Source organism: Oncorhynchus mykiss, chromosome 7 (assembly GCF_057628025.1).
Source record: "Oncorhynchus mykiss isolate SJ-2025 chromosome 7, ASM5762802v1, whole genome shotgun sequence".
NCBI lineage: Eukaryota > Metazoa > Chordata > Actinopteri > Salmoniformes > Salmonidae > Oncorhynchus > Oncorhynchus mykiss.
In genome coordinates this window covers 10,875,894-10,886,594 of record NC_143028.1, presented here as the reverse complement: position 1 = coordinate 10,886,594, position 10,701 = coordinate 10,875,894, and the positions used below count along the sequence as shown (strand labels likewise).

Genomic DNA, 10,701 nt, shown 5'->3' with positions numbered 1-10,701 from the left:
CACTCTTACAATAACTGATTTCCAAGCTGAAGATGCAGGAGATTACTATGGTATGGGTGTATATGGCGCCCCAGAGTACTTCACACAGTGATTTAGAGTCGTACAAAAACCTTCCTCAATCAGACTGTACAGAAACCACGACAACCATGACTCTGATCACCGTCTTTATCTGGACACTGGTCTGCTGCTGTCTCAAAGGTCTGTTGTTTTCTAACTCTTACAATGGAAAAATGCATGTTGAGTACCTTGTATAATCATTGAAATGGATCTCAATTAATAAATAAATAAACTGCTATGTGGGATTCCTGCTCGATTCAGTGTCAGTGGGTCTGAGAGGGACTTCACTCTGACCATCAGTGGAGTCCAGGCTGAAGATGCTGCAGTTTACTACTGTCAGAGTTACCACAGTGGTAATGTGTTCACACAGTGATTTAGCGACGTACAAAAACCTCCTGTACAAAATGACACACATCACTGGTCCTCTGAACACAGAACTAAAGGTCTTGTTATATGACACCAAGTATAAGCACTTTACTAACTCACAGAAATAATGGTTACAAACTAGTTTCATAACTCTTCCAAACTCCCATGCGCTGTGAAACAGAAACGTAGATTTCCATGGCTCCTCTTCCAGAATAGAGCAGTACACTCCCCAGATGTTCCCCCATCCTTTATTTTTTATTTTAAAAAAAATGTTACCCCGTTTTCTCCCCAATTTCGTGGTATCCAATTGTTTTAGTAGCTACCATCTTGTCTCATCGCTACAACTCCCGTACGAGCTCGGGAGAGACGAAGGTTGAAAGTCGTGTGTCCTCCGATACACAACCCAACCAAGCCGCACTGCTTCTTAACACAGCGTGGATCCAACCCGGAAGCCAGCCACGCCAATGTGTCGGAGGAAACACCGTGCACCTGGCAACCTTGGTTAGCGCGCACTGCGCCCGGCCCGCCACAGGAGTCGCTGGTGCGCGATGAGGACATCCCTACCGGCCAATTGTGCGTCGCCCTACGGACCTCCCGGTCGTGGCCGGTTACGTCAGAGCCTGGGCACGAACCCAGAGTCTCTGGTGGCACAGCTGGCGCTGCAGTACAGCGCCCTTAAACACTGCGCCACCCGGGAGGCGGGTTCCCCCATCCTTAACATCCTTAACACCCTTAACACAACACCAGAGCTAGACCAAGGGAGGTTGGACAGTTGACATCAGCCAGACTGGAAGATGCTAAAAGTTCAACATCATAGGTCAGATGTCACAGGTCAAGTCACAGGTCATTTCATAGATAAGTTCACTAATCTTTTGCCTTGTGGACAGGAAGAGGTTGGGCACCGGAAGTCAGTCAGACTGGTAAAGGTCAAAGATCAAAAGGTCAGAGGTCAGTTCCCCAGGGAAGAGAGTCAGTCCAAACTAAACATGCCACCAGACTGCCTGTCACTTTATTGTAGCCAGCTTTTTGTTTTCTTGCCAAAGAGACTAGTTGACAAAGTTCTACGGTCAAAGTTTACATCCCTAGTGCCACTAGATTGACATGAGGAAGAATTAGATAGCTTGTGATGTACAGCTGAATATTAATCAGAAATTCATCAGGAATCAGCACAGAGACAGATTCATTAGGAATTCATCAGGAATCAGTACTGAGCCAGATTATACATTAATTCATGAGGAAACAGCACTGAGACAGATTCATCATGAATTCATCAGGAATGAGCACTGAGACTGATTCAACATTAATTCATCAGGAATCAGCACTGAGACAGATTCAACATTAATTCATCAGGAATCAGCACTAAGACAGATTCAACATGAATTCATCAGGAATCAGCACTGAGACAGATTCCACAGGAATTCATCAGGAATCAGCACTGAGCCAGATGGAAGTCCTTCATCCCAGTCTAAAATACCTCCAGGGTCACTGACAGGTCAGCCGGTGGCAAAGGTCAACAGTTCCAAAGTCACATGCTCAGACACACACACAACCTCCTAATGCCTCCACCAGTACCTGTCCTATACCACACTGGGGCATCTCCCAGACCTAATCCAGAGTAAACTAGACTGGATATCAGACAGAGGATAACATTCACCTTCATGTGATATGTCTGACCTAGCAAGGTCATAGGTCAGATATGAAAGGTTGCACCTTGCCTCTAAGCTTGTATGTTTAGGGCATTACAGCACATTACCATTCCTAATATTACTGGAGTCTGAAGTGAAGGATTTTCTCTGTATTCCGGTTTTCTCCTCCATCGTAGCTAGGTGATCTGTTCCAACGTTATTTTCATTCAACAAAGCCTCATAGCGATACTGTTCTGTCATTGCACACCTATCTAGATAAGAATGTCAAAAAGCGATAAAAGAGTGTGCAGGCCCAGTCTGTAATGACCTTGACTTTGTTTGACTGATAACTCTTTATTTTCTGTCTGAACCATAGACTTTGATAGAACACATCTTTATTGTATCTGTCCCATTATGGCGTCTGTGAGAGCACAGGCAGTGCCATTGAAGTCATCCATCTTCTACTACTTCTGTAAATCAACTGAAATTGTGCATTCCGCCACCTGACTGGGTTGTTTGAACAGGTCTAAAGCCGATTTACTGCAACCTGCAGTAATGGAATGTTTCCTCATGAGCATAATTCATTGGCTGATCTCTCCTAATGACCTGAATGGAATGATGTGATCATTCCTTAACCCATAGGAAGTCCCACCCAGTTGACTACTTCAAAATGGTGGAATCCCTCCATGGCAATGTCCATGCAAAAACAGTTATATCCATCTGAGGCCTCAATCATTCTTTATGGTCTGAACTGAACTTCGGCATGATTGTCACGTCCGGACCTTAGTTCCTTTTTTATGTCTCTGTTTTAGTTTGGTCAGGACGTGAGTTGGGGTGGGCCTTCTATGTTTTGTATTTCTGTGTTTGGCCTGGTATGGTTCCCAATCAGAAGCAGCTGTCGATTATTGTCTCTGATTGAGAACCATACTTAGGCAGCCTGTTTTCCCACTATGGGTTGTGGGTAGTTGTTTTCTGTCTCTGTGTCTGCACCAGACAGAACTGTTTCGTGTTGGTCTATTTTTGTTATTTTAAAATAAATATGAACATGGACACTTACCACGCTGCATATTGGTCCGATCCTTCAGATTCCTCATCAGAAGAGGAAGACAATCGTTACAATGATGCTATTTTAGCACAAGGCCCACCCATGGTGGCACCCCTTCCCAGTCATGTGAAATCCATAGATTAAAGCCTAATGAATTCATTTCAATTGACCGATTTCCTTATATGAACTGTAACTCAGTAAAATCGTTGACATTGTTGTATGTCGGCGTTTATAGTTGTATTCATTATATTATAGCAATACACTAGTATTGACAGAAAACACATAAGTAACTAAATACTGTCGTCAATTCCAGGCCTTCACACAGATTCAGGTAAGCTACAGTGCCTTGCGAAAGTATTCGGCCCCCTTGAACTTTGCGACCTTTTGCCACATTTCAGGCTTCAAACGTAAAGATATAAAACTGTATTTTTTTGTGAAGAATCAACAACAAGTGGGACACAATCATGAAGTGGAACGACATTTATTGGATATTTCAAACTTTTTTAACAAATCAAAAACTGAAAAATTGGGCCAAGACCTGGCCGTCCCTCTAAACTTTCAGCTCATACAAGGAGAAGACTGATCAGAGATGCAGCCAAGAGGCCCATGATCACTCTGGATGAACTGCGGAGATCTACAGCTGAGGTGGGAGACTCTGTCCATAGGACAACAATCAGTCGTATATTGCACAAATCTGGCCTTTATGGAAGAGTGGCAAGAAGAAAGACATTTCTTAAAGATATCCATAAAAAGTGTTGTTTAAAGTTTGCCACAAGCCACCTGGGAGACACACCAAACATGTGGAAGAAGGTGCTCTGGTCAGATGAAGCCAAAATTGAACTATTTGGCAACAATGCAAAACGTTATGTTTGGCGTAAAAGCAACACAGCTGAACACACCATCCCCACTGTCAAACATGGTGGTGGCAGCATCATGGTTTGGGCCTGCTTTTCTTCAGCAGGGTCAGGGAAGATGGTTAAAATTGATGGGAAGATGGATGGAGCCAAATACAGGACCATTCTGGAAGAAAACCTGATGGAGTCTGCAAAAGACCTGAGACTGGGACGGAGATTTGTCTTCCAACAAGACAATGATCCAAAACATAAAGCAAAATCTACAATGGAATTGTTCAAAAATAAACATATCCAGGTGTTAGAATGGCCAAGTCAAAGTCCAGACCTGAATCCAATCGAGAATCTGTGGAAAGAACTGAAAACTGCTGTTCACAAATGCTCTCCATCCAACCTCACTGAGCTCGAGCTGTTTTGCAAGGAGGAATGGGAAAACATTTCAGTCTCTCGATGTGCAAAACTGATAGAGACATACCCCAAGCGACTTACAGCTGTAATCGCAGCAAAAGGTGGCGCTACAAAGTATTAACTTAAGGGGGCTGAATAATTTTGCACGCCCAATTTTTCAGTTTTTGTATGTTAAAAAAGTTTGAAATATCCAATAAATGTCGTTCCACTTCATGATTGTGTCCCACTTGTTGTTGATTCTTCACAAAAAAATACAGTTTTATATCTTTATGTTTGAAGCCTGAAATGTGGCAAAAGGTCGCAAAGTTCAAGGGGGCCGAATACTTTCGCAAGGCACTGTATTTCCTTCCATGTTTAATATTGTTATTGTGTTGCATTAACAGTTTCATCATCTGTCCTGAGGTAGGGTGTTTCCATAGAGGAGGTGCTTTGCATCGACAGCTCATGCTTCAGTGCTCTGGGAGTGTTTATAGCCCTGTGAACTTCAGACTGCAGGACTGAGATCTGTCCTGACACTTTAGGACTTCAGTGTTATCATTGTTGTGTTCAGTCTGTTGTCTTCTCAGAGCCACAGATGATGAGGAAGATGATGAAGATGATATCACTGATTCCACTGCTGATCACACTTGGGTTCCTGACTCAGGGTGAGAAAGTCTGCTCTCTGACCTTTCTGAACTGCCATCTTCAGAGAGCATCAGTTAAGAACCAGAGAAGTTTTGGCAACAGGAATTTGAGAAGCCTCTACCATACTGCTTGTACATGGTGAGAGATTACCGTTATTTTATATGGATTCTGTTGACTTGTTCTCCACCTCTCATTTCTAGAATCGTCAGCTGGAGTTGTGACTCAGTCTCCTACGGTCAAGTCTGTTCGTCTGGGAGAGACTGTATATCTGAGCTGCACAGCCAGTAAGGGGGTGGATGATGACCTGAGCTGGTACCTGCAGAAACCTGGACAGTCCCCTCAACTCCTATTCTATAAAATAAGTCAACGTCATTCTGAAACTCCTGGTCATTTCAGTAGCAGTGGATCTCAACCAGATTTTACTCTGACCATCAGTGTAGTCCAGGCTGAGGATGTAGGAGATTACTACTGCATGGGTTCGTACACTGATGGGAGCACACAGTGATTTAGAGTCGTACAAAAACCTCCCTCAGTCAGACTGCCCAGAAACTGTACTGCTACAGCTGGGACCTTAAACAGGTGCTGAGGAACAACAGACTATGACATGAAACACTGAACACAGACTTAAGAGCCTCACACAGCACTGTTATTCTGGTTACTCATGACAGGATCATAGTTCACCCAACCACCTCCTCTACACAACCACAACCATAACTTCACCTCTGGAATGTTCAGATATAAATGAATTGCGTAGAACAGACATCATTATATCTGTCAAGTGAAACAGGAAGTGTTACCTCTATTCATTACATATATTTCTTTAATCTTCTAAACGTTTCACCTCACTGAATGCAGGCTTGATTTGCATGGTCAGGGTGGGATGGTTTTGCTTCTCCCAGAATAGAGAATTTCTGTCCCCAGGGGGTCAGACAGACAGAACGAGAGAGAGAGAGAGAGAGAGAGAGAGAGATTGAAAAAGCAGAACACACATTCAACACATAGTCATTACAGGACAGATGTCACACTGTAGTTTACTCACATTAGGAAGATAAATATAAATCTGACAAAGAATTAGATCTAGCTGTAGATACATTTCCATTTGTTGTCACAGTAAATAAATGTGTCAACTAATCCTTCATGTTATTTTCCAAATCCAACTTTATTAGAACTGAGGCAGACCGCAACATCACAGTAACAGTCTGAGTACAGAACACATTGAAGTCTCCGGTAATCTATACAATACACATTACTACCCAGGATGTGGTCTCCCCAGCAGTACTAGAGTTTACTCAGTACACTACTCTAACACTCTAACACACTACTACTGCTCCAACCAGGCCCCAGACCAGACCAGAGCCTCGTCTACTCCTGCTTCCCCAGACAGAGCTCCTGTTGTGGGCCTCCTCCAGTAGGTCCTAGACCAGACACTGGCTCCTACGTAGGGGGGAGGCCTGGGTGTGTTGGAAGTGGGAGACCCTGCAGGTGTAGAGCTCTCCCTGCTCCCAGCCTGCCTTGCTCAGGGTCAGGATGCTGCTGCGCCTGTAAAGGCCTTCCTTCTCTTCTTCTGGACTGGTCCTGACCCCCTGGCTCACCTCCAGCCCGTCCACCTCCCAGCTCACCAGCGCCCCCTGAGGGGAGTAGTCAGTCAGCAGACAGGCCAATGAGGCAGAGCCTCCAGAGAGCTGCTCAGAGGAGGGGGGGAGCAGAGACACTGTGGGACTGACAGTAGGACCAGCTGGAGAGAAGAGCACATTTTAATGTTACATTCCAGAGGAGAGAGAAATAGAGTTCTATAAAATACACAACTTATTAAGGTTCACAGAGAACACCTCACAACTCAACAACAATTACATCAATGCACAATAAAGTACATCACTGTTGCTGAGTTTTTATTTATCCATGTATTTTCATGTATATTTGCTGTACTAGGGACAAAGACCCCATTCTTTAAGGATCTTATCGCTCAATAACACTGCTGGAAGCAGATATTAAGTAACTTTATACTCTGCTGTGTGTTGTGGTGCACCTTCCATGTCCCTTACTTCAATAAGGCGTTTAAAAGGTCAGTCTGCTGTTCAAACAACAACAACAAAATTGAACCTCTCTCAAGTTCATGACAGAACTACGGATGTAAGAAAATGTATGTAGCAATCACAGATTGCCCATTTAAAGTCAGTCCACTTCACAATAATATCAGACAATGAAAGGGACCAGAACTTTTCTGTTATACTAATAACATTCTCTGTGTAATTCACGTGTCATAGCAGGGAACTAAACCTGATTAGCTCTTTGAATAAAAAATCTGTTTATTTTGAATAACTTGTTCAAAGACAGGTTGCTTGGCTGCACAACTGAAAGTCTCCCACAGACGGTAGCTAACATTTTGCCGTCTAATCAACGCAACAGAAACCACGACAACCATGACTCTGATCACCATCTTTATCTGGACACTGGTCTGCTGCTTTCTCAAAGGTCTGTTGTTTTCTAACTCTTACAATGGAAAAATACATGTTGAGTACCTTGTATAATCATTGAAATGGATCTCAATGAATAAATGTACCTTCATAAAATATAATTAAATATAAGTCATATCTTATTCATACTCATTGATCAATTTATATTTTTCTTCTTCAGGATCCAGAGGTCAGGTGACTGTGACTCAGCCTCCTGTAGTGACATTTTCTCCAGGAGACCCCGTCACTCTGACCTGTACAACCAACCCTAAAGTGTACACAGACAGTGATGGAGATGAAGCTGTGTCCTGGTATCAACAGAGACCTGGAGAAGCTCCCAAACTCCTGATAAGATATGCAAAGAAACGGTTAGATGGGATTCCTGCTAGATTCAGTGGCAGTGGGTCTGAGAGGGACTTCACTCTGACCATCAGTGGAGTCCAGGCTGAAGATTCAGCAGTTTACTACTGTCAGAGTCACCACTATCTCTATAGTAAAAACTTGGTCACACAGTGATTTAGAGACGTACAAAAACCCCCTGTACAAAATGACACACATCACTGGTCCACTGAACACAGAACTAAGGGTCTTTACAAACTAGTTTCATAACCCTCCCAACCTCCCATGTCTACAAATATCCCTCCTTATTAGAATGATACAGGTGAAATAGTCCCATTGAGGATGAAAAATCCTTATCGTGACAACATAAGATCATGTGTGAAGCAAGAAGGTTGGTGTGCCTCAATGCTTGGTTGACCAACCAGACACACACAGCTGGCCAACACTTCTGTGGAGCAGTATTGAGTGTGTGTGTAAGTGCATGCGTGTGTTTGACTGAGAGAGAGCACTGTGAAACAGAAACTTAGATTTGCATGGCCCCTCTCCCAGAATAGAGCAGTACACTCCCCAGATGTTCCCCCAACCTTAACACCACACCAGCACTAGACCAGAGGAGGTCAAAGATCAGTCAGAGGTTAGATGTCAGCCACAGGTAATTTTATAGGTCATTGCACTAGTCTTGTGTGTTGTGCACAGGAAGAGTTTGGACACAGGACGTCAGCCAGACTGGTAAAGGTCAAAGATTAAAAAGACAGAAGTCAGAGAGTCAGTTCAACCCCAACATGCCACCGGACTGCCTGTCACTTTATTGCAGTCAGCTTTCTGTTTTCTTGCCAAAGAGACTAGTTGACAAGAGCACCATTTACTAAGGTCAAATTGTACATCCCTAGTGCCCTCTAGAATGGCATGAGGAAGTATTAGATAACTAGTGATCTACATCTGAAGATGGAAGTCCTTCATCCCAGTCTAGAATACCTCCAGGGTCATTGACAGGTCAGCCAGTGGCAAAGGTCAGCAGTTCCAAAGTCACATGCTCAGACACACATACAACCTCCTAATGCCTCCACCAGTACCTGTCCTGTACCACACTGGGGCATCTCCCAGACCTAACCCTGAGTAAACTAGACTAGACGTCCATCAGAGGACAACATTCACCTCCAGGTGATACAGTGCCTTGCAAAAGTATTCATCCCCCTTGACGTTTTTCCTATTCTGTTGCATTTTATTTGGATTTCATGTAATGAACATACACAAAATTGTCAAAATTGGTGAAGTGAAATTCAACAAAAATGTAAATAAAAAAATTAACTGAAAAGTGATAGGTTCATATGTATTTACCCCCTTTGCTCTGAAGCCTCTAAATAAGATCTGGTGCAACCAATTACCTTCAGAAGTCACATAATTAGTTAAATAAAGTCCACCTTTGTGCACTCTAAGTGTCACATGATCTCAGTATATATACACCTGTTCTGAAAGGCCCCAGAGTCTGCAACCCCACTAAGCAAGGGGTACCACTAAGCAAGTGGCACCATGAAGTCCAAGGAGCTCTCCAAACAGGTCAGGGACAAAGTAGTGGAGAAGTACAGATCAGGGTTGGGTTATAAAAAATATCTGAAACTTTGAACATCCCACGGAGCACCATTAAATCCATTATTAAAAAATGGAAAGAATATGGCACCACAACAAACCTGCCAAGAGAGGGCCGTCCACCAAAACTCACGGACCCGGGGAAGGAAGGCATTAATCAGAGAGGCAACAAAGAGACCAGTGATAACCCTGAATGTGCTGCAAAACTCGACAGCGGAGATTGGAGTATCTGTCCATAGGACCACTTTAAACCGTACACTCCACAGAGCTGGGCTTTACGGAAGAATGGCCGGAAAAAAAGCCATTGCTTAAAGAAAAAAACAAGTAAACACGTTTGGTGTTCGCCAAAAGGCATGTGGGAGACTCCCCAAACTTATGGAAGTAGGTACTCGTGTCAGATGAGACTAAAATTGAGCTTTATGGCCATCAAGGAAAACACTGTCTGGTGCAAACCCAACACCTCTCATCACTCTGAGAACACCAACCTCACAGTGGAGCATGGTGTTGGCATTATCATGCTGTGGGGATGTTTTTCATCAGCAGGGACTGGGAAACTGGTCAGAATTGAAGGAATGTTGGATTGCGCCAAATACAGGGAAATCTGTTTGTCTTTAAGATATTTTTTTATTACCTTTATTTAACTAGGCAAGTCCGTGAAGAACAACTTCTTATTTTCAATAACAGCCTAGGAACAGCCCCTGCCTTGTTCAGGGGCAGAACAACAGATTTTTACCTTGTCAGCTCAGGGATTTGATCTAACAAGCTTGCAGTTACTAGTCCAATGCTCTAACCACTAGGCTACCGTCTGCCCCCCCACCTCAATTTGAAACTGGGATGGAGGTTCAGCTTCCAGCAGGACAATGACCCTAAGTATATTGCTAAAGCAGCACTTGAGTGGTTTAAGGGGAAACATTTAAATGCCTTGGAAAGCCCAGACCTTAATCCAATTGACAATCTATGGTATGATTTATAGAATGCTGTACACCACATTTATTTAACCAGGTAGGCCAGTTGAGAACAAGTCCTCATTTACAACACATTTACAAGTATGTCTGACCTAGCACGGTCATAGGTCAGATTTGAAAGGTTGCACATTGCCTCTATGCCAGAAAGTTTCAGGCATTACAGCACATTACCATTCCTTAAATCACTGGAGTCTGAAGCAATGTATTTTCTCTGTATCCCATAACTAGGAGATCTGTCACATCGTTATTGACATTCATAAAAGCCTCATAGTGCTTATGAAGGTGGACAAACTTTGTTGTAGTGGTTCCATGTTGAACTTGTTGATTTTCGTCTGTGTAGCCTACACAAACACAAATCAAACCAAAATGTTAAAGTAAACA

At 43.3% G+C, this 10,701-nt stretch overlaps 1 long non-coding RNA gene across 1 annotated transcript; it reads left to right on the top strand.

Annotated features, from left to right (window-relative positions):
• The first annotated feature begins 4,837 nt into the window (after positions 1-4,837).
• On the top strand, positions 4,838-6,856 carry LOC118965262 (uncharacterized). The gene is made up of 2 exons (XR_016497083.1): positions 4,838-4,996; positions 5,177-6,856. It is a non-coding gene; the product is annotated as an uncharacterized LOC118965262 (long non-coding RNA).
• Positions 6,857-10,701: the final 3,845 nt, after the last annotated feature.